Raw genomic sequence first — 27,998 nt, 5'->3', positions numbered from 1 at the left:
TTTTTTGTTTAACTCATTATATTGTTCTGTCTCATTGGTCTTCTTTATATCTTCTTTTTCTTTGCTGAATTTTTATATTTTTAATTGGTTTACATGTGTTCATAACTGTTTGTTACAGCAATTTTATATAGCTGTTTTAGAGTCTTTGTAAAACCTTCATGGCCTCATTACTTGCAGGAGCAGGTGAAAGTCCTTACTCTCCACTGGGCCTATTCTGACACCACCCCAGCAGATGGAGGGAGGGACAGCTCATTACTACCAGGTGGAGTGGATGTTTAGGCTCTGCATTCTGCCTTTGCTCGTGCAGAAAGGGATCAGGTCACGATTTGTCCTGTGGTGTTTGGTTTGAATAGAGCATTATTGTCTAAAAGTGTTTATCTCTCTAGGTTGCCCATCTTGGTTTTTTTGATTAGGGAGTGTTGGCTTTTTCTGTGGAGATATATATGTTTGGTTTTTGTTTGTTTGTTTTTTTTGTCTGTGTCTGTTGGCATTTCTGGGTTACCAGCTTCTTCAGCTCCAAGTCTGGGATCCAAGGGAAACCAAACCAAACCAAACCAAACCCAGAGAACTCACCATTATGTCATCCCTTGGTTCCCAATGCACCTAGCTGTTCTGCCTTCTCCCGTGTCTCAGTCTTCCTATGTTTGGTTTTGACAATAATGCTATGGGGTTTAGTTGTTTGTAGTGGAAGGAACAGGGAAAAGTATGTTTACTCCATCTTCCCACATGATGGGTCTTGAGGAAATGCTTTGAGATGGATTCATGGAAAATCGGGCCAGATTTGAAAGTTATTTAAATTAGAATGGTTTTCCAGTCAGTTCAAACTCTGTGCAGAGAATGGTAATCATTCACATTCATCTTCATTAAGAATAATAAAAAAAACGGATTTAGAACCATAGATTAGATAATACAAACAATTATCTGACCCATTTCTTTAAGAGGAATTTCTTGAATTAGTCTTTCTTGGGGGCAATTATTTAAAACAGAACAGGTTTACATTGGATTTTGCTAAAAGACAATGTTGTAACTTGAGGGAATCTATGAGATACCTTTCAAGTTTTTATTTACATAGATAATACTGTGGCTCCTAACATGTTATAAATGTTAAGTAGGTAGTTAGTTGTTTCACTGAAGATCTTCTATGTAGGTAACATTTCCTTCAGTGTGTAATAGTTTTAAATGCAATTTTGAGCTTGTTTTTTCCTCTTACATTTCTTTTAAAGTGTAAATCATTCCAGCTCTAGAATGGAAATGCTTAATCTCCTGAGACTCTTCTGATGAACAGCCAAAGGGATAATTTCTTGGCTACACGGATTTCAACATAATTTTTAGCAAAATCATAGATATCCAAATGGAGATTCTGGCACTTGGGATGCATTGTCAACATGAGAAATTCCCCAGGGGACTCTGGAGAGCTCATGCCATTACTAGGTTACAGCAGTAAACATGGGAGGCATAGTTTTTCAACAGTCAAAACAAAATATGATCCATGTAACATATTTTGTATAATAAGTAATACAAGTATAATACAAAACAGGTGACTAATATTGCTTTACTATTTAAATGCACCATATGTGATAAAATATAGCCAAATGGTAATTTAATTATTTCCATGAAAATACAGAAATTCCAACATTTAAACAGCATATGGGGCCCCTGGGTGGCTCATTCTGGTAAGCATCCAACTTCAGCTCAGGTCATGATCTCACGGCTCATGGGTTCAAGCCCCGCGCTGGGCTTTGTGCGGACAGCTCAGAGCCTAAAGCCTGCTTCAGATTCTGTGTCTCCCTCCCTCTCTGTTCCTTCTCCACTCGCACTCTATCTCTCTCTCTCAAAAATGAATAAACGTTAAAATAATTAAATTAAAATAAAAAGCATATACCCATTGTGTTGTGAACTTTGAGGCTATATAAGCAATAATTATTGTGTTGATTTTTTCCATTTATAATATATAATCAATTATGAAAAAGTAAGTTAATATTCAAGTATTCTGGGAAAAAATAATTGTCCTTTTTATGTGAAGAAACCAGTCACCCCCCAAAAAATATATTTCTTGGAAATATGTGCTGCCGTGTTGAGCTGAACATTGGGACTGCTTAACTTAGTTTTTGGGAACATGAGGCTTTTGGTCCAGATCCAACCCTTTGGTGCATCTGGAGCTGCTTCTCTAATCCAAGTTATGGATTGTGCCCCTATATGAGACTCTCTTGGATAAGGCAGTTTGTGAAAACCAGATGAAAAAATACATTTGAATAACTGGAAAGGGCAAAGTATTCATTCTGATATTAGATTAGTAGCAGTAGTGTTCTTTACTATGGAGAAAGTGTGAATAATTCGATGGAATAGCTGAGTCATGTGTAAGTGATAAATACGATGATAGAAATGATAAAGCCTCTGATCCTGATCTGTTTTGGGCAACGTACCCCAGGACATACCCACCTGTGTGAGCTCCTGTTGGCTTAAATTAATATCTTATTTCCCTTAAAGTCTTCTTCCAACACCAATGTATATTTTCACTTTACCTTGTTAGCTTGGCTTTGACGGAGCATATTGTTAAGTGAATGAAACAAGTGTGGAAGACTCATACTGTACTATATGACATTCTGGATAAGGTGATATACTATGGTTGGCAGAAGATGAGATGGAATGGAAAGAAGTATGAATGCATGAAGCACAGAGAATTTTTAAAGCAGTGAAACTACTTTAATGAAGTAATATGTACTGAATGATATTTTAATGACATTATGCATTTGTCAAAACCCATAGAACAGTACAATGCAAAGAATAAGACACTGTAAACTATGGCTTTTGGCTCATAATAATGTTTGTTCATCAATTGTAACAAACATACTATCCTAGAGAAAGATGTTAATAAAAGGGGAAATGGTGTTTAGGAGGGAGGAGATATCTGAAAACTCTGTATTACCTTTACAAGCTTTTGGTACCTAAAGCTGTTCTGAAAAATAGGGCCTATTACTTGAAAAATGCAAGCATGAAACTGAATGTAATTATAGTATGTGGTATGTAATATGTAAACTTTTAACTAACTTTGTTACTTTGAGACCTGGGCCACCCCTTCCTCTCTTTTTTTTTTTTTTTAACTTTTTTAAATGTTTTTTTAAAAATTTATTTTTGAGAGACAGTGCAAGCAGGGGAGGGTCAGAGAGAGAGAGACAGAGAGAGAGAGAGAGAGAGAGAGAGAGAGATACAGAATCTGAAGCAGGCTCCCAGCTCTGAGCTAGCTGTCAGCACAGAGCCTGACGCGGGGCTTGAACCCACGAACCGCAAGATCATGACCTGAGCTGAAGTTGACGCTTAACCAACTGAGCCACCCAGGCACTCCACCCCTTCCTCTCAACTTCATCTGTCTGGTATCTTAGTCTCAGGAATGAAAGTCCTCCTTACCCCCAACCCCATGAACACACAGCGAAAAGGAATTAAAACCTCCAACTTTTCTTTCAGCAGATTTTTAAAACCAAGCTCTTGATTTTCTGCCTTAACACTCTCCCTCCTAAAGACCTTTACACTGAATCTATTTGTAATTCCATCTCAATTTGCTCACTGTTCTTTAGGGTCCCTGTGTCCAGATAGCTTGAATGAAACTTCTATTTTGTTACTTCACTTACTATTCTATTTATTTTCCATCTTCAAAAATTTGCTGTAATATCTTGTCTACTGTTGTCTCTTCTTTTTGTCCTTGTTAGTTTGAACATTCACAAATTGCTATATCTTCATTTTAGAGAAGTCTCAGGGGTGAGAATAACACATAGAACCAGACAACCATGTTTAGCTAAAATTACAGGTGGCTTTCTAGTACTCTCTCTTTTTTCTCCCCCCATGGTCCTCATCTTTTTCTTTCTCTCTACACAACCACTATTAAGTAAAGTTAAACATCACTTTTCTCAATATACTATATAGTAAGTATGAACTAGTTTAAATGGAATAATAAGTGTTTTGGGCAATGAATGAATTCAACTGAATGAGGAGACAGTGTTGGATGTAATTATTTAATTAATGGAAACTAAGTATTGCAATATTGAGGGAGTTGAATATATGTTGAAGGTACTGTGGATAAGAACTGTGGCTCATCGCCAACTGAGAGCAATTCACATTTCAAATAATGAAATGATGAATTTTCATTGCTTTTTTTCTTCTTTTTTCCTTCTCTAAGCTTTGCATCCTGATTGAAGCAAAGACATCTGTCTTTTCCCAGATAGCAACTTTGGTTGCTGTGGCAACATGTTGACTGGGGAACTTAAAATAAAGGTGGCTCATTTCCAAATCACTTTTCTTCTTTTTTTCACAAAAACAGCATACATTGGCAAAAGCAAAAAGGAAAAAACAGTTTTACAGGAATCTTTATAATCAATAAACCTGTTGTTTGCTGAAGGATTACATTCCCAAACTTGCATGTTAAGCAGGTGAAAAGTATACATTTGGCTTTCACACACTTTTAAACTATGAAAAACTGTGCAGCCTCATTAACATTTTTTTTCTTCCTCTATCCCTACGTTTCTCCCTCCCTTCCCTTCCTCCTTCCTTCCTTCCTTCCTTCCTTCCTTCCTTCCTTCCTTCCTTCCTTCCTTCCTTCCTTCTCCTCTCTCTCTCTCTCTTTCTCTACCCCCCTCCCCTTTCAAATTGGGTAGTAGGGACCTGGGTACTTGTATGAGGAGGAGGGGCAAACACAGTGAAAGAAACTCTTCAAAGGCCTTTGCTACAGCACAGCCTGGTTGCTAGGGCTTGAAAAGATTGTTATTTGTAGCTAACACAAAGTTATTCCAAAATGCACTCATCCTTAGAAGCAAACAAGTACTAAATTTTAAAGAGAGGCATGGATTGAATTTCCCAACATATGAAAATAATATTTTGACATTTCAGGATGCACATATATTTCATGAAATGTTAGGAGGGGGTGAAAAGGAGTTTTTAAAAAAATATTTAAATTGAGGACACACATCTTTAAAAACTCATCTATTTAAAAACACTTGGACTTTTACAGTATTTATTTCTAAAATTTCATTTTCTTTTGAGTCTTGTAAAGTTGGGTCCATCAAAACAAGCCTACATGACAAGGAAATAAATATGTGATTCCACTTTAGTTTTCTTTATTGACTTTCTTCCAAACCTAGAGCCTTGTTATTAGTTTCTTTTCCATTTGTTCTGTTTACTTATAAATAAGTAGGTGGTATTATATGGACAGTCCACAAATACGCACTTCTTTTAACAGAAATTTTTAAATTAATTATAGAATTACTCTAAAATTTGCTGTAGGGCCAGGCAGAGGAAATTTATATAGGATCAGTAATTTTATAAATTTTTTTATGGTTTTTATTTATTTTTGAGAGACAGAGACAGTGAGAGCAGGGGAGGGTCTGAGAGAGAGGGAGACACACAACCGAAAGCAGGCTCCAGGCTCTGAGCTAGCCATCAGCACAGAGCCCGATGCGGGGCTCGAACCCACGAACTGTGAGATCATGACCTGAGCCTAAGCCAGACGCTTAACCAACTGAGCCACCCAGGCACCCCAGGATCAGTAATTTTAACATAAATTCAGTGAGCAAAGAAGATAAAAGTGATGTTAACACATGAATCCTGGGTAGTGGGAATGGGAGTAGAGAAATGCTTTCATTTCATTTCATTTCATTTCATTTCGTTTCATTTCTCTACTTTTATTTCTCATTCTTCTCTGTGAAGAATGAGGGACTTAAATATGCTACATATTGGTGAGTTTTAGTTTGGTGAGTTTTATGGGACAGAGAAAGCCTAGATATTTGTCATTGATAAAACAGAGATTGCAATAGTTGGGAAGTTCAGAATCCTGAACCAGTGGGCATAGAAAAACAAAGAGATGATTATGGTATGGAAAAATATATAAAAGCACATATTAAAAATTAACTCTTTGACCTTGTAAAGTTGACAGCACAATCCCTAGAAGTGTTCACTTTTCAACAGAACTGTTCCCTGAACACCCTATGGAATGATAAGCCTTGTCCACCAGGAGCACCATCATTGGAGCACTTTTCTCAGCACTGCTATTGAAACAAAGCAAAAGAAAACCAAAAACAGGCACGTAACTTAATATTGTTGTTACCCAAAGCACACAGGGTAATTTATGTTTTCATAGAATGCCTAAGTAATGAGAAGAATTAATTTTTAGAAAAATAACTTGCAATAATAATACAATAAATTGTTGATCATTTACTCTGGGCCAATCACTGTGCTAAGCATTTAAAAAAAATTTTTTTTTCATTTTAATTTTGCCAGCGGCCCAAGATACTGGTCATCTTTTAGGTGGGAATATTGGGGCTCGTGGAAGGTGGCTAAGTATACACAGCTAGGATAAGCGGTGGAAACATGATTCAAATGGAAATTTAACTCAAAGTTTAAGTTCTCAACCACCATTTACTTTTTGCATTGAAGACTTTTGGCTATAACTTAACCCAACTCATTTCTTTATGTGGTGAAAAGTTAAAATTTCAGATAAATCAAACATTTTACTATAAAGGAGAATTCACTATGTAATTGTTTGCCTCTGAGGAATAGTTCAACAGTAGAATGATTTCCATTAGTTTCTAAAATTAAAGAGAAGTCTATTCTTGGGGCAATTAGGTGTCTCAGCTGGTTGGGCGTCTGACTTCAGCTCAGGTCATGATCTCACAGTTTGTGAGTTAGAGCCCTGCATCGGGCTCTGTGCTGATGACTCAAAGCCTAGAGCCTGCTTCAGATTCTATGTCTCCCTCTCTCTCTTCCCCTCCCCCACTCATGCTCTCTTTCTGTCTCTCTCTCTCAAAAGTAAATAAAAACATTTAAAAAATTAAAAAAAAATAAGTCCATTCTTTAAAAGATTCATTTAAATTTTGAAATATCACTTAAATACTAGGCCAGCCTGTTAGTTACAATTAATTAAGAATAAAACTAAATTTGAGGCACCTAGGTGGCTCAGTCAGTTAAGCATCTGTCTCTTGACAGTTAAGCGTCAGGTCATGATCACACGGTTATCAAACTGAGCCCTGCATTGGTCTCTCTGTGCTGACAGCACGGAGCCTGTTTGGGATTCTCTCTCTTCTTCTCTCTCTGCCCCTCCCCTGCTCACATGTGTGCATGCTCATCTATTACTCTCTCACACAAAATAAGTAAAAGGGAAAAAAACAAATAAAACTAAATTCAAAAATACTTAGAATTATTGTTGGTTTAGTGAAATAATTTCCAGATATTATACGGAATTAGTTTAATAGAACTGAAGTGTTTAGCCAATTTCTTCAGTGTCATTTAAGCTCTCTTTATGTGATAACTTTGGAGTGAATGGGAAACTCATATATTTGGCTCCATGCAAATCAAAGTATAAATTTAGTAAATAAGTTGTTCCTTTTTTCCATTTTGTATTTGTCATGAAAAGGAGATGATTGATGGGTAACTTTTATTTTTTATTTTGTTTTACATTTTTTCTGTTTTTTACTTATTTTTGACAGAGAGAGACAGCATGAGCAGGGTAGGGTCAGAGAGAGAGGGTGACACAGAATCTGAAACAGGCTCCAGGCTCTGAGCTGGCTGTTAGCACAGAGCCTGTTGCGGGGCTTGAACCCATGAAATGTGAGATCATGAACTGAGCTGAAGCCAGATGCTTAACCGACTGAGCCACCCAGGTGCCTCAATGGGTAACTTTTAAAAAAAATCCATCTTCTTGATATTTTGTTATCCTGTGGACACCACCATAACCAGAAGAACATACATTTTCCTACCCAAGAGAAAAGTCAAAGCCAAGGGAGGGGAGAAGGAGTTAGTCATAGCCCTCAAGGTGCAACAGCTGCAGATTGAGTTGGCATCATTAATGGACTTCAGAGTATCTGATTTTTAAAGTAGTTCTAACATACTTTGCATATTATGAATATATTTGAGAAAGTGATTTGGACAGTCCAGAATTCAAATTTTATGTAAGTCCTATATAGTTCAAGTATAGTACCTATTACTTCTTTGAACGATTATTACAATATAAGAAAAGACTACATTTTTGATGCAAATTTAGCTACTTTGACATAACAATTCATCCTCATCAACTGATAATTATGGTTTTTGGTGCTTTTGTATGTGTTATTACACTATATTCAATTAGGACTCAGTGTTGATTTTGTGAGTGTTATTTTTCTTGAAATAAGTAGAATATTGTAAATAGCTGTTTTTTAGTATAAGAGGTATATCAAGAAAAGATAATGATGTAATTATAGGCACTTATGACATTTTAAAACTATTTTTGCAGTTGGATACGTTTATTCCTCTTTGAATCCACTGCATTTGAAGTCATTTAAACAGTTTTATGCTTTTTTTCTTATTTATTTCTCAATTGTAGTATCTAAAAATTTTTAATAGCCAAATCAAGTTCATTTGTAATGCTAAGCATAAATTAAATGAATATAGTATTACGAAATTAATTCATTCCTTAGTTTCAGACACAGGGGCCTGAATAGAGATTTCTAAACGTTTTTAATGCATCTATTATTTTTGGAATTTTATCATGACTAAATTTCCAGGCTTGAGCATTTAAATTTCTTAATATTTTCTTGACCTTCCTCTCTGCAGCTGCACACTGAATTAATGTGTCAGGATTATAAATCCCATAACAGAGAGAATTGGATTTTTAAAAATCATTTCAATTATGCCAGTAGTTCCTAACCAGGGGCAAGTTTTCCACCCAGGGGACATTTGGCAATGTCTGGAGACATCGTTAGTTGTTACTAAAATTTTGGGGAGATATTCTGCTGGCATCAAGGCAGCAGGACAGAGAGACCTAGGGTGCTGCTAACACCCCTACATTGCACAGAACAGCCCTATCTCAAAAATTACTCAGTTCAGATGAGCACTGGGTGTTACATGTAAGTGATGAATCACTGAATTCTACTCCTGAAACCAATACTGTACCGGATGTTAACTAAAACTTAAATAAAAAAATAAAAAGAAGCAAAATATAGTTAACTGTTGAAATAAAAACAATTACCCAGTTCAAATGATCATAGAGTCACTGTTGAAAAATCTATTCTATGCAATAGTCTAGTGGACAGTTTGATTTTTAGTTCTACAATCTGGTAAAAAGGAGTAAATTTAATCTTTTTTGTCATGAATGGAATATTGTGGAATACATAAACCTCAAAAGCCTCAAAAAGGGCACTTGATGAGGAAAGAAAATCAATAAGTGGAAATAAAAAATGTGAAGTAGTTTGAGTTTAATAAGTTGGAATCAGCGCTATCAGATGTTCTTTAGAACAAATCTTGGCTGTCTCAATACAACCCAAAACAAAGTATGTTTAATTTCAAGAGTTTGAACTCTGTGGTGTGTGGAGTACATGAGAATGAGCAGTGTCCACTTGAGAAGATGTATGTTGAACAAGGTTTCAACATGTTCTAAAGAGAGTGAGGTTTTGATTAAGGCAAGGAGGAGTTGTGAACAGGATGAAAAGATTGAGCGTATAGATGAAAGCTAGTTAAAATGGAAGTAGGGTTGGGAAAGCACATGGCTGTTGTTGAGAGAGAGGTCCTCCACAGAGAGAGAATCAGGGCACGTAGGTTATTTGGGGATGGTCTTCTTGTGCTGCTTAGGATGACCCAAGGACTAAAGAGGTTTCAATATTTCATAACCCAATAATGCCAATAAGAACCAAAGAAATTAATTGTATCTTTAGCATCATACATAGTATTAGCTTTCAAAAATTGGCTGAGGGGTAACTGAGCGGCTCAGTCAGTTAAGCTTCTGACTCTTGATTTTGGCTCAGTTCATGATCTTATGCTTTGAGCATAAGATCTTATGAGTTGAGCCCTGCATGGGGTCCTACACTGACAGTGCTGAGCCTGCAGGAGATTCTCTGTCTCTCTCTCTCTCTTCCCCTCCCCTACTCATGCTCTCTTTCTCTTTCTGTCTCTCAAAATAAATTAATCAACATTAAAAATTAGCTGAGTCTTTTCATTGACAAATTCAGCTCAAAATGGAAGATAAGAAAATAAAGGGCATTTTGGCATACGCTCAGCCTGAAAAAGATAAGGGGCATTGCTAATAGTGCCTGAAAATATGAAAGCTTAAATGCTAAGAGGTATTATTCATTAGTACATCTGTTGCAGGTTGGCTGCATAAATTTTATACCATGAATGGATGCATAGAAGCTCAAGGATGCTGGAAAATACAAGTTTCGATATTGTTTAAAATTGATGACACCTTTGTGGGCTGGAGGAAAATATCTGTTGAGAAGAGTTCTCCCTAAATTGTTGAAGAGAATTTGAGATATTTATATCTTGCTGGATTCAGCGAAGCCTTTAATAATTGGGAATGGGGGTGGGGAGAGGTCTATTTTTTAAAAATTAAATTGGAGACAAGCAAGAAGAAGGAGCAAGGGAGATTTCAGCTTGATTAACGTATTTTAGTTTTTTTCTTAGCTAAGGGCCAAATGGATGTTTTAGTTCTTTTAACTATTTTATTTGGATAAGACACTAATCGTGTGATATATGGTTTTTCTAAAATAGATATTTGTTCATACCAGAAAGAAAAGTACAATTGTTTTTGTACTATAAATACAAAACCTCTAAAATGAACTAACAAATAATCTTGAGAAGTTTTAAAGAGCACTCATGACCTGTCTACTATATTTTGAAAACTGCTAATATAATAGCCTTTGTAGTAATACAATAGTATTTCAGGGTTTGCCAATTCATTTATTCTTGGGAAAATCTATGCTCAGTACAAAGTTCAATATAAAACAGGTTAGCTTTAGGATGCTGCGTTTACTCTATAAGAAGCAGCAGATAATACACTGTCGTAGGTGGGCTGGGTTCCAGGGAATCTACAGGGCAAGGCTGGACCCGAGACGAAGTGAAAAGCACATGTCCTGGCTGAAGGTGACACTGTTTACTCATTGCCTGTGACTTGTTGCCATCTGTAAATATGGAAGCAGTGTGACAATCTTCTGACTTTTCAAGGAAGATAAAAATCAAAATTTCTAAATGTGATAGATCCTTATTTTTATTCATTGGTTTCCCCAAGTTTTTTTTTTTTTCCTTTAGGTAAGAAATACACATTTCTAAGAGGCAAAAAGTCACATCATCTTTCCTCTGATTAAAGAAGATTATACGGGGGCACCTGGGTGGCTCAGTCGGTTAAGCTGCTGACTTTGGCTCAGGTCATGATCTCGTGGTTTGTGAGTTCGAGCCCCACCTTGAGGTCTGTGCTGAAGCTGGAGCCTGCTTCAGATTCTGTGTCTCCCTCCCCTGCTCATGCTCTGTCTGTCTCTCAAAGATAAATAAACCTTTTAAAAAATTTAAAGAAGACTATACAGCTCTTCCTTGACTTATGATGGGGTTAGGTCCCACTAAACTCACCATAAATTGAAAATATTGTAATTCATCAACTATACTTAAATTAAAAAAGAAAGTATTGTAAGCTGAAAATGCATTTAAGAAATCTAACTTCCCCAGTCTCAAAACTCAGCTTAGCCTACCTTAAATGATCTAACACTTCCCTTAGCCTGCAGTTGGGGCACATCATCGAATGCAAAGCCTATTTTATTTATTTAATGTTTATTTATTTTTGAGAGAGAGAGACAGAGAGTGTGAGCAGGGAAGGTGCAGACAGAGAGGGAGACACAGAATCAGAAGCAGGCTCCAGGCTCTGAGCTGTCAGCACAGAGCCCGAGGCAGGGTTTGAACCCACAAACTGTGAGATCATGACTTGAGCTGAAGTCTGCTGCTTAACCAACTGAGCCACCCAGGAGCCCCTAGCAAAGCCTATTTTATAGTAAAATGTTGAATATCTCATGCAATTCATCAAATAGTGTAGTGAAAGTGAAAAACCGAACGGTTGTGTGGGTGCAGAACAGTTCTAAGTATATTGGTTGTTTGCCCTCATGGTGTGTGCCTGACTGGGGAGCTGTGGCTGCCAGCGTCACAGAGAGGACAGTGACCCCTATTGCTAGCTGGGGAAAAGATCCAAATTGAAAATGCCAACTATGAATTCTGCTGAATGCGCATTGCTTTCACGCCATTGTAAAGTTGAAAAATCTTAAGTTGAACCATCGTTAAGTTGAGGTTTGTCTATACATTGTTTTGCAGTCCATAATGTCTGCTCTTCCCAATTAAAATTACTTTTTTTCTGAAATCATAAACAGTATATGTTTGTAAAATATAATTAAATATTGTGAAATATGCATAAATATTCCTGGGTAGGAAAGTATAGTTTGTAAATACTGGACATGGTAACGTGCTCGTGATGGCAATAAGTGGAATTAACTTTGTAATTTGTCAATAATAATATACTAGAATTTCATTCATTTAAGTTTTTAAAGTAGTACTTCAGTTCTACACTGTTACACTGTGGATTAAAAAAGTATGCTGGAAGGCTACTTCCAACTTTAATAAAAGGGGAAATAGGAAATAGGAAAACCTAGTCATCCCCTCTTTCAAAATTCACCTTTGCAAAAAGAACATAAAAGATCCACAAATGACATTTTTGTTCTAATTTGTCAAAAATATTTAATGGCAAAATTTATGTCTCAAAATCAGAAAAGGAAGCAGCAAATGATTCAGCAAAGGAAAAGAGGGTCAGAATTAAATGCTTACAGAGAAAGAACCAAACTAGTGGCTGATATACTTCAGAACCATAAAAAAAATAAACATAATGGGATTTGAATAAGAAGTTAGAGTGAAGGTGTGGAAACAGGTGAATTGTTTGAAAGTTTCTTTTAGAAGCATTTAGACCTCCTAGGTCACACTTTTACCTTGTGCACTGAGTCTGCTACCATTCCTTCTTAGGGAAGACCATGTATTTTTTCTAGGGTTCATTCAGAGTACTACAAACTCAGTTTCTTCAGATCCAGAGAAAGGTAGACATGAAGGTTCAAGTGAAAATAAGGTCATACCTGAACATAACAATGTCAAGTTTGCTGGTAGCTGAGCAATACCCCTGACAGTTAGCTAGATGATCCTTCTGTGAAGAAACAATGTGCCAGAGGAAAAAACCTCCAGATTCTGAAGTTTGGAAGCTTCCAAAATAAAGTTTGCCCAGTAGCCTATTACTCTAAAGCCCACTGACATTTCTTGCACTTACAATCTTTGTATTCAGCTTTGATGACTATTTCTTACATATAATTAACAGGAAAGAGTCACTAGGCCCAGAGGAAAAGCCCCACATTGGAGGCCCATCCCTACCCTTTTCACCTCCTCTTAGCAGAATAGAATGCAGTGGTTCTGCTTCCAATTGAGGTTCCCTAAGTTCATAGTAGATCAACATTTACTGATATAATAACTATAAACTCTAGACAGAATATTTTGACAACTACTCAAAAGCATTAGAAAGTGCACAAAAGCCAGAAAATGCTGTAGACGAGTTCATATTTGGAAGAAAGAATGCCATTATTTTAACGTGTCTTTAGTCTGATATCAGGCTGAAGGCTGCAATACGGGCTGATTACTTAAGACTTTGTTTTGGAAATTTTTCTGTTTAAGGATTTTCCCTTTTAAGGAAAGGTTAAGTTGGAATGTCATGAAGTGGAGCCCAGAAGTCCCCTTGCATAAGAATTTGAAAGGCAGAAAGAAACATAAGTAAGGAAACCGATTTGGTTGCCCAGATGTACACATGATAGAGAAATGTAACTAAGTTATTTCTATAAGAAATAATTGAATTGAATAAGAATTTGTATGATACTGGTGCCAGACTCTAAATGGTTATTACATATTATTAATAATTTTAATAATCCTGGGAGGCAGGTACTATTACAAACACATTTTACAGATGAGGCTATGAAAGCACAGAGAGGTTAAGTAACTTCCCCCAAGGTCTCACAGCTAATGGGTGACAGAGACCTCTTTGGCTCCATTATGAATAAATGCTATATCCATGCAATACTGTTGCCCCTCCCATTTCCTATATATTGTGCATTATGGAGCCATGATAATGTTTTGGTACAAAGACTCTTCTTCCCTCAAGGCTTAGAGTAAAAAGTACTCCTTTACTTGTTGTCTTCCAGACCACTGAGCTCAGTTAAAAGCTACCTGAAATTTAATCGCCAGGCGGTTTTATATGTTATATCTTATCACGAATGCACTGTGCATTCCTTTCATATACTCATATACTCTTTTATATATTTCATATACTCTAATTTTTACTCCTTTACTCCCAACTCAGGCAAATGACTGAGGCTGGGGAGCAGCCAGGGGCCGGGCCCCTGTCTATGAGCACGTAACCTCTGCTCCCTGCCTCAAGTGCCCCGCAGGTGCATGGCTGTGTCAGCCTCACAGACCCCTCTCCTATCTTAGAGTCCGTCAGCCTTTCCTGAGCTCTCCTCTTCCCCCACCTGCCTTGAGAGATACCTGTATTTCTCTGCTAGTCCCGCTCTGGGAATCTCTCTCCTCACTGCTCTTTGTCACAGGGACTCGAGGGTGCCTGACACCTGGCCCACTGTGGGCTGTGCTGTTCTCAGCAACAACTCTAGTCCTCCACACTGCTACGCTCCGTTCCACTGCTTTACTTTATATTCACATTTTTGAGAGAGCCACTGATGATGAGAAAATCGACTTTGCTTTTGGAAAGGGTTTAAGTTAAGAACCTTTCTGATAATACATTTGTATGCATGACTTTAACTCACACAAAATCGATATATTTTCTTTGCACCTAGAAAATAAATAAAGTAACAAAAAGGTTGTTTCCTTCTTTATAAACACAACATAAGCAATCATCTTTACATGATTACATGAACACGGAGAGAATGAAATTTCTAACCAATTCTTCATTTATATACCTCATGGAAAATTAACCTGAATTTTCAAATTTCCAATAGTCTAATGAAGAGGTTTGCCACCTTTAAAAATTTCCCATAGTTATTTTTTCAAAAACATTAACTGCTGGATAAAAATGTGGACTCAAGGCTTTCTGCATATACATTTTATTTATATAAACCTTTTTTTCCCTTTAATCAGTTCTTCTAATTTGCAACAATAGGCAAGTCAGATACTACTTTCTCTTGGTCATTGCATTCATATACTCATGCAAAAATAATAAAATGTTTTATTTTTCTTTCTTCACTTTACCAAAGTTGGTGGCTTACATCATACTGAGAGGCCCACATGAGTATTTGTTTTTAAATTAGGACCATATTCTCAATTCGCTACACAATAAAGGGATTATACATTTAAAAGAACTGTATGCAATCAAGAAGAAATTTTAATTAATCACAAATAGAACTGGCCCAATGGAAATAATTTGACCCGACAGTTTGAGGTTTGATCAGCATAACACAGAGATTAAGAAGACTTTTGACCTGAACAGAGTCGGAATTGGTTCAGTCTGGAACTTTAGAAAGGGAAAGCTAATGGGTTCAAATCACAGAATATTATTGTTTCCCAGAATGCTACCGACCCATTAGCAAACAGTGAGAAACTTGCTTAGGTTCTGTAGAAACCATCCAGAAGCACGTATAGCTCCAGCCCACAATGAAGCAGCAGAGATTATGCCATAACAAACTATAATCTTTCTCCCATGTTCTCTATGTGTAAAACCCTGACCCAGCTCCTTTGAAGCACTAATTGACTGTCTGTATCAATTAGTGGCCTGATCGCTTTCTAGCTTACATTTATGTCTCCACAGTAACCAACTGGCATTTGTAGAAGGATGAGAGTACTTACTGGGAAGTACTTAAACGTGTACAACATAAAACAATAACTGAAATTTAGGAACAAGGCTCAGCAACTCAGATTTTAAACAGGAACTTAGTGTGGAAAGCTGAGGACTTAACTAAAATGGAATCCTTTATTAAAATAGCCACATGATATAATTAATATATTACATGCAGTAAAAGGCAGAGGCTATGGTGGGGAAAACGCGGCTTTGATGTCAGAGAAACCTGTTTGCTTTTCCTATGGATTTCTTAGCTGATATGATTCCTAGAAATCGGTGCAAGCTCTCTGAGTCTCGGTTTACCCATATGGTAACTGGATCTTTGTGGGTCTATTGGGGGAATGAAATACATTAATACATGGGAAAGGCTATAGATCATCCCTGGACCATGCTATGTGCTCAGTAAATACCAGATGTTATCATCATCACCATTATGATGGGCTGGAAAGGGGGAAAGGGAAGTGCAATATGATAACTAATGCTTAATATTGAAAATAAGTAAGCAAAAAAGACTATCACCTTGAAAAAAAATAGACTTGTTCTATAGTACTCCAGAGGGCCAAACCAATTCCATCAAATACACTGAAGTTATGATGAGCAAAACAAGTACTTTCCTAACAATTCGAATGAAATGGAAGCCAAAATCCATCTGATTGTGGATAATCACCTATCAGATTAGATTGTCCGAGACAGGATGATGTCTATATTGAGATAACATGGGCCTAGAGTTTCTCTGAGCTAAAATACTTTTTAATGTTTACTTATTTACTTTGAGGGACAAAGAACATGCACATACTCAAATGCACATGAGAGAGCAAAGGAAGGGCAGAGAGAGAGGGAGAGAGAATCCGCACTGTCAGTGCAGAGCCCCGCATGGCACTGTATCCCCTGAGCCATGAGATCATGACCTGAACCAAAATCAGGAGTTGGATGGTTAACCAACCAAGCCACCCAGGTGCTCCTAAAATATTTTATAATTACAATATTCCTTATTAAAGTAAAAGACAGGCCAACTTCCTGAAATGGTTAGATGATATACCAATAGTTCTAAAGGTATCATCCATATAATAATGACAGAAAACTGCACACATAAAAATTTATAATATAGGTTTAACAGTAATAAGATTACTGAAGTTAATACTAGGATTACAATAAACAGAGATTGAAAATGTTTTTGGATTCATACTATTATAATTTGACATTCTGAAACTGTATAAATAAGTATCAGTATAGTAGCAACTAAAAGCCATCCAGCTATAAAAATGATGAACAAATAATAATTGAATCTAGAGTTTATATATAATTTCCACATATCAGAATAGAAGGGTTGAATTTTACCTAAAGTAAATTGGTCAGTAATTATGATTTTCTACAATTTTATGTCATTAAAATTTTGGCAAGTATAGTTCCTTCAAAAATCTGTGAATGACTCCAGATTTTTATAGTGTATAGAAGAAACACACATAATCATTACATTCACTCTATGACCACCGAAAACTTTGGTAATAAACCCCTTTAGTAAACAAGAACATACACAATTAGAAATATGATGTTTCTTTTCCTGTTTTTAAAAAGAAGCCATAGGATATCAGTGTGGTTTATTTCTTATAATGTACATCATCTGGAGTTAAGCATGCATTTTCATATAATTAACACACAAAGAATAATGGGCCGTGAATCAGCAGATGGTTCACTGGAGATACTGATGGTTGGAAAAGCAAGAGGAAGTGGGAAGCATAGGACTAAGGTAAGAAACATACGGTCCAGTCATGATTTTGGCACTAATTAGGTGTGACTTTGGAACAATCACCTAAACTCTTGATTTCAGTTTCTTTACTGAATAACCACTAGTTTTCTCACATGAAATTTTTTTCTAAATTTTAAAAGTATAAATCTTGCAATATAAACCATTATTTTTTCTAAGACCCTGTGAAAATATATGCCCAACTTTAAAAATATTATGTTGTTTTCCCTGCTAAATCCACGAGTGCTTATTTGATATTAAGGGATCTGATTTTGAGGAAGATATTTATTTTGGAGATTGAAGGCTTAAGGTTTCCAGGTTTAGCTAGAAAATGGTGAAAGTAGAAGTACTCTCATTTCCCAAGCTTACACCAGCAGGAGAAGGACATCTCTTGAGCAAGTTGGCCCTGTCTTGATCCCCTAAGAAGCAGCATTGTTTTTAGCTCTGTGACTTCCCTGAAGTCCCTTGTCCAATACAGAGCCTTCTGACTTCCTTAAATTTAAGCGGTGCATTACCCATTTAACTAGCTCCAGAACTCATTGAAGTTTCTAAAATGCAAAAATTCACATGAGAGTAGACATATTTTTGTAACATAATTTAAGATTGTGATACACTGATTTCCTCAGAGCACATCTTTTTTTACAGTGAGTAATGGGTCATTAGGAGGAAACCTTCTTAACTAAAGAGGGAAAAATAGCAGTATACATTATTAATATAGGAAAACATACCATTACTTTATAGTAGTAATTATATGCCCCCCAGTCTGACATAATCTTTTTTTGTTTTTGATGATTTCTGTGGCATATAATTAATTTGAACTCTTCTTCTATATAGATTGCTTTTATAGGATGTACACAATGCAAGATTAATATAAATCTGCTTAGAATATTGTCGCATGCCCAAGCCTAAAGCCATCTCAGGTATGAAAAAGGAAATAATGAAGTTGGTGTGAAATAGTCTGGTTCACTCCATGGGACTAGGGTATTCTCATTATTTATCAAGACCCAGGCCTTGTCAAAGAGGTAGGAATAAAGTTAGAAGGGAAGACATTGGGAATAATTGTGGGGTAGCTACTCAGCAGCTTTGTTTCCCAGGTGTGCAAGCCAGAGAAAGAAAGTTTGTGGCTTAACTGGTGTAAAGCACAGAACATTATCATTATCCGTCTCCAATTCCACAAATAAAATATATCATCAATAGAAAAAAAAAACCCTGTCATTTAGAGCTGGCTTCTTCCATGTTAAGTGAATATGAATCACATGAAGGTCTTTTAGACTTGCAGATTGTGATTCAGTCTATCTGGAGAGTAGCCTGAATTTCTGTTTTGTGAACAGCCCCCCAGGTCATGTCTGTGCAGCTGGTCCAGAGACCACGTTTTGTATAGGAAGGCATGTGATGTCAATCTAATCTACTTCCTTGCTAATAAACACCAACTGCTCAAAGAAAGTAATCACAGACAGTTCTGGAATTACAAAAGAAAGTATGATTCTTTGAAGTTTAAGATGAAATCTTTTGATATCACAGGATGTTGTGAGTCAATTATGCCGTTGATATTTATATGTCTTTCATTGCATAGGATTTTCTTTCAGGAGCCCTGTGCATATTATTTTTCTGTAATCAATGTAATTAGAACCAAGAACAATTTAATCCAATTTCAATAGTTCCTAATTCCTAGATTGTGGTTTATTTTCCTCATGCAGAATAAAACATAAAGAATGTAGAGCTTCAAATTTCTGTTTAACAAAGGAAGGATGTGGTTAATCTGAACAGAAATTAGTATATATTGCTATTATTTTCTGAATTTTATGAGGAATATTGAGCAATGATTAAATAAAAGGTTGGCTGACATTACTCGATAAGAATCTAGTCGAAGCATTTGAACTATTCAGTAACATTAGCAACAGAATATCCTATGGAGTTTTACAAGCCAAGTTCAGGCCAGATGTTTTAGTAGGCTATATTCAGTTTCTCAGTCTTTGGCTATGAACTACAATGTACAACTCATTGAAAAGGAAATACTTTAGGCAATCAATATAGCTTAGTAAAATTGATTTTTTAATAGGACTGCATAAAAGTTACATTGCATTTAATTGCTTTTTATTTTTTTAAGTTTGTTTATTTATTTATTTATTTATTTTTGTGTATGTGAGAGAGAGAGAGAGAGAGAGAGAAATTGAGAGAGAAGATGAGTGGGGGAGGGGGGGAGGGGCCGAGAAAGGAAAGAGAGTCCCAATCAGACTCTGCACTGCCAGTGTGGAGCCTGATGTGGGGCTCAAACTCACAAACCATGAGATCATGACCTGAACCAAAATCAAGAGCTGGACAGTTAACCTACTGAGTCACTTGGGTGCCCCTACTTGCATTTTAATATTGTGAAAACATACTTATACATAACATCTCAAAATATGTTGGAAGTGAATGAAAAGACAGGAACAATGGCTTAGTACCTAGTACACAGAAACCACTATCTGTATAGGATATCTGAAGATCATTTCTGAGAAACTATAGCAGATGCTTTTGATACCGTATGTCCCTATGACGCTATGGGACATAGAAATATGTATGTATGTATACTTCTAATTTGAACTGTAGCAATGGGGGAAACTGTTCATTGACAGCTTTCCACCTCAAATGTTCATCACAGATCTTTCTAGTCTTTTACCTCAGGTTCTTCTCAGAAGTTGTCTTGAGGAATGTGCTCAGACTTCCATGTAAATGCGGCTTGAAAGTAGAGAGAAAGTTCTCTGAAGTATTCTATAGACATACTTTGAAGATATTTCAGGTTTGGTTCTAGACCACCACAATAAAGCAAATATGGAAATAAAGCAAGTCAAATGAGTTTCCCAGTGCATATAAAGATTATGTTTAGGAGTGCCTGGGTGGCTCCGTCAGTTAAGTGCCCCACTCCTGATTTAGGGTGGGGTCATGATCCCAGGGGCACGGGATCAAGGCCCTCATCCAGTTCCACATTAACTGGGAAGCCTGCTTGAGATTCTATCTCCTTCCCTCTGCCCATCTCCCCCATGCATGCGTTCTCTCTCTAAAAATTATGTCTACACTACACTATAGTCTATTAAGTATGAAATAGCATTATGTCTAAAAAAACCAATGTATATACCATAGTTAAAAATAGTTTATTGCTAAAAAAATGCTCACCATCATCTGAGCTTTCAGTAAGTCATAGACTTTTTGCTGGTGGAGAGTCTTATCTGAATGTTGATGGCTGCTGACTGATCAGGGTGGCAGCCGCTGAGGGTTGGAGTGGCTGTGGCAATTTCTTAAACCAAGACAATGAAGTTTGCTGCATTGATTGGTTTTAACTTTCACAATTTCTCTGTAGCATGCAGTGCTGTTTAACAGCATTTCACTCACAATAGAACTTCTTTCAAATTGGAGTCAATCTTCTCAAACTCTGCTGCTGCTTTATCAACTAATTTTATGTAATATTCTAAATAATTTCTTATCATGTCAACAGTCTTCCTGGCATCTTCCCCAGGAGTAGATTCCATCCCAAGAGACCACTTTCTTTGCTCATCTATAAGAAGCAACTCTTCACCCATTAAATTTTATCATGGGATTGCAGCAATTCAGTCACATCTTAGGCTCCACTTCTAAATATAATTCTCTTGGTGTTTTCACTACCTCTGCAGTTACTTTTTCCACACAAGTCTTGAACCCCTCAAGTCATCCCTGAGTGATGGAATCAACTTCTTCCAAACTCCAGTTCATATTGATATTTTGACTTTTTTTTTAATGAATCACACATGTTCCTAATGCCATCTTGAAAGGTGAATCCTTTCCAGAAGATTTTGAATTTACTTTTCACAGATCCATTAGAGGAATCACTGTCAATAGAAGCTATAGCCTTACCAAATGTATTTTTTCTTGACCCATGGACTGCAGAATGGATGCTGTTTTAGCAGGCATGGAAACACTTCTCTCATTATTTATCTCCCTCAGAGTTCTTGGGTGACCAGGTATATTGTCAATGGGCAGTAATATTTTGAAAGAAATTTATTTTTTTAGGGACCTATTATTTTCAGAATGATCAATGAGCATTGGCTTCAATTTTAATTCACCAGCTGTATTCGCCCCTTAACAAGAGAGTCAGATGTCTTTTGAAGGTTTGAATCCAGGCATTACTTCTCTTCTCTAGCTATAAATGTCTTAAATGTCATCTTCTTCCAATAAATGGTTGTTTCATCTACACTGAAAATCTTTCTTTAGTGTAGCCATCCTCCTTAATTTCCTCAGCTAGAGTTCCTGGATAATTTGCCATAGCGTTTATATCAGCACTTGAAGTTTCACCTTGCGCTTTGATGTTGTGGGAATGGCTTCTTTCCTTAAACCTCATGAACCAACCTCTGTTAGCTTCAAACTTTCCTTCCTCATCTCTCTCAACCTTCATAGACTGTAAGAGAGTTACATTCTTCTGGATGAGGCTTTGGCTTAAGGTAATGTTGTAGCTGGTTTGATCTTCTATCCAAACCACTAAAACTTTCTCCACATCATCAATAAGGCTATTTTGCTTCCTCATCATTCACTTGTTCCTTGGAATAACTCTTCTAATTTTCTTTAAGAACTTTTCATTTGCATTCACAACTTGGCTAACTCTTTGGCACAAGAAGCTGACCTTGTGGCCTATCTCAGGTTTTCAACATATTTTCATCACCAAGCTCAATCATTTCTAGCTTTTGATTTAAAGTGAGAGACATGTGACTCTTCCTTTCACATGGACATTTAGAGGCCATAACATTAATTGGCCTAATTTAAGTATTGTTGTGTCTAAGGGAATAAAGAAAACTGAATAAAGGAAGAGAGATAGGGGAATGGATGGTTTGCAGAGCTGTCACAATGCATAAAACATTTATTAAATTTGCTGTGTGATATGGGTTTGTGGTACCCCAAAATAATTACTAAGGTAATATCAAAGATCACTGGTCACAGAGGACCATAACAAATATAATAAGAATGAGAAACTTGAAATATTGCAAGAATTACCAAAATGTGACACAGAGACATGAAGTGAGCAAATGGTATTGGAAAAAGGACACTGGTAGGCTTATTCAACTATGTGCAGATATGTGAGAGGCAGTATGTTCTACTGCAGAACTCCAGAACTTTCAAACTTGATACTTACGGAACAACTCCTCATTTATTTAAACACCCACTTCCACCAGCGTTGGCAACTACAATTGTGTCTTCTCTTTCTATGAATTTGACTATTATAGGCACCTTATATAAATGAACTCACATAGTATTTGTTTCCACTGTAACTGCTTATGGATAAACCTGGAGGACATTATGTTAAAGAAAGTGCTCTCTTGATGAAGTTTTATTCTTGCAGAATTTCAGACACAGAATATTCTTCACTGGAAGTCACATCATTTTTCTCCCTTATAGTCCTTGTGGACATAGACAATTTTTTTTAACCTCTCTAAATGATTAGGAGATGAGATGGTATATTTTAAATAGACTATTTTACATGGAATTGTTTATGGGATGATAATAAATAACTTTTATATGTGTTGTCCATGCATAATCATTAAATTCTTCAAGACACTCACTACATAAGTCACACTTGGGTGAGAAAATATGTTCCTTATTTGTAAGCCTTAATCTTACATATTGTCTATGTCTCTAGTCTAAAATAAAGTTAACATCTAACTCATAGGGATGATTTGATAATATAAGGAAACTACCTTGGAATAAAAAATCAATGATGATGAGCCTTTTAACTTCCATTTTCCTTAATAATGAACTTAATGCAATTTTATTTAATTTTTATTTTATAATATGAATTGCTTTTTTTTTTTTTTTTAAGAGAGAGAGGGAGCAAGTGGGGGAGAAGGGCAGAAGGAGAAAGAGAGAATCTCAAGCAGGCTCCATGATCAGCACAGAGCCCCTGTGGGGCTTGATCCTATGACCCTGGGATTAATCATGACCTGAACCCAAATCAGAGGTCTGAGACTCAGCCCACTGAGCCAGCCAGGCACCCCTTAATTGTTTTCTACTATGCTAAGTATAATATGACATGAAGATAGGTAAAACTCTTAATATATTTGATGAAACATACTCTTGTATTGTCAAAATAATTTCTAGCTCGTATATTCCTTGGCTTATTCAACAGATAATACAGTAGTATTAAATCTTATAAATAGTTAAAGCTATAATATTAAGATAAAGATGAATAATGTTAGAATGAGGAATGACTTACATAAAACTTATGCAAAGTATTTCCAGACAACATTCTTTTTGAGCAAAAAAATTGCAAATATTCATGATCTGTTTCATGCTACATTCTAGACTTGCTAATACAGGAAATTTGGATATGCAATTTATCACACGTTGATTATATTCCTTGTTTTGGCATTTTATAAATGGAAATCTGTTAAATTGAAAGGGTGGTTGAATATAATTTTGGTAATGGATTGATATTTTGCACCAAGACTTGATTGATATGAGCTAATAATTAAACACCTACATGCAAAATACTGCATTCGGCACTGTGGAGGATATTAAAAAAAATGTCTAAGGGATTCTTCAACATTGAAATCAGCAAAAATCAAGGATGAAGGGAAAGATACCAAGTTTGCAAAAACATGAGGTAATTGTAATCACATATCGATTGAGTGTAGTTTTTGCTTTTACCAATCTGATTTTCTTTTGTTTTGCATTTCCGGAGATAGGATTTGCTAAGGCCCATCCACAAATTTACTATAAATAAGGAAAGGTTCAGTCTTATGAGACTACCTGCATCCCTTCAGATGCGAGTCACAAGCCCAGGTTGTCACTTATGTTTCTGACCCTCTGACCAACTGGCTATAGATTGCAGGTTCCATTAACTCCCTCCTTAAGCTGGGTTGATTTGTTAGAGAGGTTCACAGAACTCATAGGAACATCTTACTTACTAAATTTCTGGTTTATTATAAAAGGATGTAAGTTAGGAATAGCCAGTTGGAAGAGATGTAAGGGCAAGTGTCGGGAAAGGGCATGGAGCTTCCCTGCTTTTTCCAGGTGTGCCCCTCTCCCAGCACCTGTTTACTAACCCAGAAGCTCTCCGAACTTAGTTCTTTTGAGTTTTTATGGAAGTTTCATTACAAAGGAATGATTGATTAAATCATTGGCCTTAGTGACTGATTGAACTCAATCTCCACCCTCTTTCTCAGCCCAGAGGTCAAGGGGGTGGAACTGGAAGTTCCAACTCTCTAATCACATTGTTGATTCTCCTGGGCAACCAACTCCGCATCCTTAGGTGCAGTCCAAAAGTCTCCATGTTAACATAACAAAAGAAAACCTTTAAGGCTTTCCTCACTTAGGAAATTCTAAGGCATTTTGGAGATCCGTACCAGGAAAAGGAGGAAGAACAAATACAGTTGACCTTTGAACAATGACGAGGTTAGAGATGCCAACCTCCATGCAGTAGAAAATCTGGGTGTAACTCTTGACTGCTCCAAGACTTAACTGCTAGCAGCCTACAGTTGACTGGAAGCCTTACAGATAACATAAACAGTTGATTAACACATATTTGTATGTTACATGTGTTATATACTGTATTCCTGCAATAAAGTAAGCTAGAATAAAGAAAATGCTATTAAGAAAATTATAAAAAGGAGAAAATACATGTATAGTACTGTCTTGTATTGAAAAAAATCCATAGGCAGGTGGACCCGTGATGTTTGAATCCTCCCTGCTCAAGGGTTAACTATATATTATATGTATAAATTATATATAAAGTATATATTTTAAATTAAAGTCACTATATCACAAATTACTTTTTTGGGAAGTTCAGAGAAGTTAGAGACAGCAATGTTACTTTAGAAGCTACAGAAATTACTGTTACAGAAGATGGCCTTAATTCTTACTAGATGTTGCATCAATACCTTCCATGAAATATGGCCACTGTTTATACCAGTGGGTAGCAACAAAACACAACAAAAAATGAAGGGAGTTTGTGTTAACAGCAACATCTTTCAAACTTCTATTTTAAGCAGACTGGATTCATGACAGTCATTTGTTTAGAATAGTTCTGTAAATGGCAAGAAAATGATCAGTACGCATTTGAGTTGTCTCAGTGGTTGGACCATGAACTATGACATTTCTTAAAGTAGTTTAGCATTCAGTGTCTCATCCAGACTGACTGTATATGTACAGTCAGATACTAATAACTTAATTTTTCCTTTCACTATTTTTTCATTTAATTTCATTCACTTCATCAACATTTTACTAGTTTCTTTTTTTAATGTTTATTTATTTTTGTGAGAGAGAGAGACAGAGAAAGCATGAGCAGGGTAGGGGCAGAGAGAGGGAGAGACACCGAATCTGAAGCAGGCTCAAGGCTCTGAGCTGTCAGCACAAAGCCCAATATGGGACTTGAACTCAAGAGCCACAAGATCATGATCTAAGCTGACGTCAGATGGTCAACTGACTGGAGCCACCGAGGCACCCCTTTATTAGTTTCTAACATATTTAAAAAGAAAGTTGGGATGCCTGGGTGGCTCAGTCAGTTACGTGTCTGACTCTTGGTTTTGGCTCGGCTCATGATGTCATGGTTGGTGAGTTCGAGCCCCACCCCGTGTTGGGCTCTGCACTGACAGTTCATAGCCTGTTTTGGATTCTCCCTCTCTTTCTGCCCTTTCCCTCCCCCTCAAAATAAACAAATAAATACTTAAAAAAGAAAGTAAACACAGAAACTGAAATAAGAAAAGCAAGACAAACTAATTAACTTTACTTCTTATTATCAAGCTCCACCGAGTAAGGTCTGCTGGAGTCAATGGCTGTTCATACCACACTTCATTCGGATCTACAGCTCATAGGAGACCCTAAGGCCAAAGATGTCTTTAGGCCTGCTTGACAAGGAAACAGCACTGCATCTGGGCTGAGGCAGAAGGCTGCATATGACTTATTTATACTTGGGCCATCTCTAAGCTTTCCTGTTTGTTTTGTATCTTACCAAACTGAGGTCTCTGAATTGGCCATGAAGATACGATGGCCACCACTAGTGGACAAAACCTCCACAGCTTCCACTATGAATCCACTGTCACTGGACAGACTCTGGACAGTGCTTCTAGAATCACACGATAGTTCCAGCGGGACTCAGCATGACTACTACTGCTGCCACTGCTTTTATCATATTCAGTTCTGCAAACCCTTGCTTTTCTTGCCTTACTTGTTTCTATTTCGAGGTCTGTACGAGGATATTGGATTGACTGCTGATTTCATGCGTCCATACTTTAGCTGTATGGGAGGTTACAAAAATATCTGGCATTTTTAAACTTTTAATGATAGGTGATGTTCTCTGTCACAGTAGGTAGAGGATTCCCTAGACACAACAAAATGCAGCCCAAGATGATAAAAAATGATCACTGCATCTCTTTTACAAAGCAATGGAGAGAATATAGTACTGGAAGTAAAAAGACTTCCTCTTTATACCTGGCACTGTCACTTTCTTGGTTTTTCACTATGACTAGTTAATTTTATTATTTTGGGCCTTGTTTTTCCTATTATAATATGAGGGCAAAGAAGATAATCTTCTGATTTTATATCTACTATGGATCCTACTTGGCTCTAACACTGCGTACTCTTCCAACCAGTTTTTGTGACCTTTGAGAAAGATCCTGCCTTTACAATCATCCCCTTTTCCCATCATTTGATGGCCCATTAAATGAGAGAGTGAAATTAAAAATAACATTCATATATTTGCATTATCTCTCCACATGGATATAAAAAATTTTGTCAGACTACTGATCTTATTAAGAAATATAATAGAATATTTTTATTTGAAATGTTTATTTAAATTATTTCATGGGTAATCACAATACCCCTCCCCCCAAAAGCAACCATACCTTGAATGAGTTATCAAAATTTAGGAAGAAACAAAGTTCATTATTTTATGTAAGAATGTTTATGATTCTTTCCTCCTGCATTCTATCTCTTTATAATGCTTATGGGTCTAATGGTGTGGTGAGATCAGTCAGGATTCAATTTAAAAATTGCTTTACCTCTTCTCTCCTACTGTCCTATTGAGGCTGAAGGACAGGAAATACATGGGACTCAAGGCAATGATGGTCAAGGCACTTTGTGCCGTTCATGTGTGGGTCTTAACACTAACAATTAAATAGTGATTTGCCGGACTGTCTATGGTGTGTTTTTCACACGTGAATCAGTAGGAGATATAGAAGACTTCAGGGTTTATGACCCTGACCATCTATTTTTGGTTTTCTTTGACAAGGTTTGTTAAAAAAACTTACTCTGGAGTCTCAAACCAATACGTTACCCATGAGAAATTAGGTCTTTGTGTTAGAAATAGATTAAGTCCAGGGTGTCTAATGAATAAGAATCTGGCTTTGGTGATAAAAGATTTGTTCCTAGGGCGAAGATGAATTCGCATTACAACAGGCATAGTGGCCATGCGTTAGTTTTGGATTTCATATTGGTGGCACCGACAGATCTGAATAGTTCACAACTGGTTACTAAGGTTCTATCCCTTGAGGTGGTTTTCATTTCATTTCATTTCATTTCATTTCATTTCATTATTTCAATTCTCTTGTTCCTCATCACTATCTTCCCTAAATTATAAGAACAAAGAGGCAGCTTTGTCAGGAGCAATTTATA

At 36.6% G+C, this 27,998-nt stretch overlaps 1 pseudogene; it reads right to left on the bottom strand.

Moving 5' to 3' along the window:
• Positions 1-10,761: 10,761 nt before the first annotated feature.
• On the bottom strand, positions 10,762-22,135 carry LOC115290539 (annotated as a pseudogene).
• Between the last annotated feature and the right edge of the window lie 5,863 nt (positions 22,136-27,998).

The sequence above is a fragment of the Suricata suricatta genome, chromosome 4 (genome assembly GCF_006229205.1).
Source record: "Suricata suricatta isolate VVHF042 chromosome 4, meerkat_22Aug2017_6uvM2_HiC, whole genome shotgun sequence".
Lineage (NCBI taxonomy): Eukaryota > Metazoa > Chordata > Mammalia > Carnivora > Herpestidae > Suricata > Suricata suricatta.
Note: the sequence above shows the minus strand (reverse complement) of the source record. Positions and strands in the feature narration are given on the sequence as shown.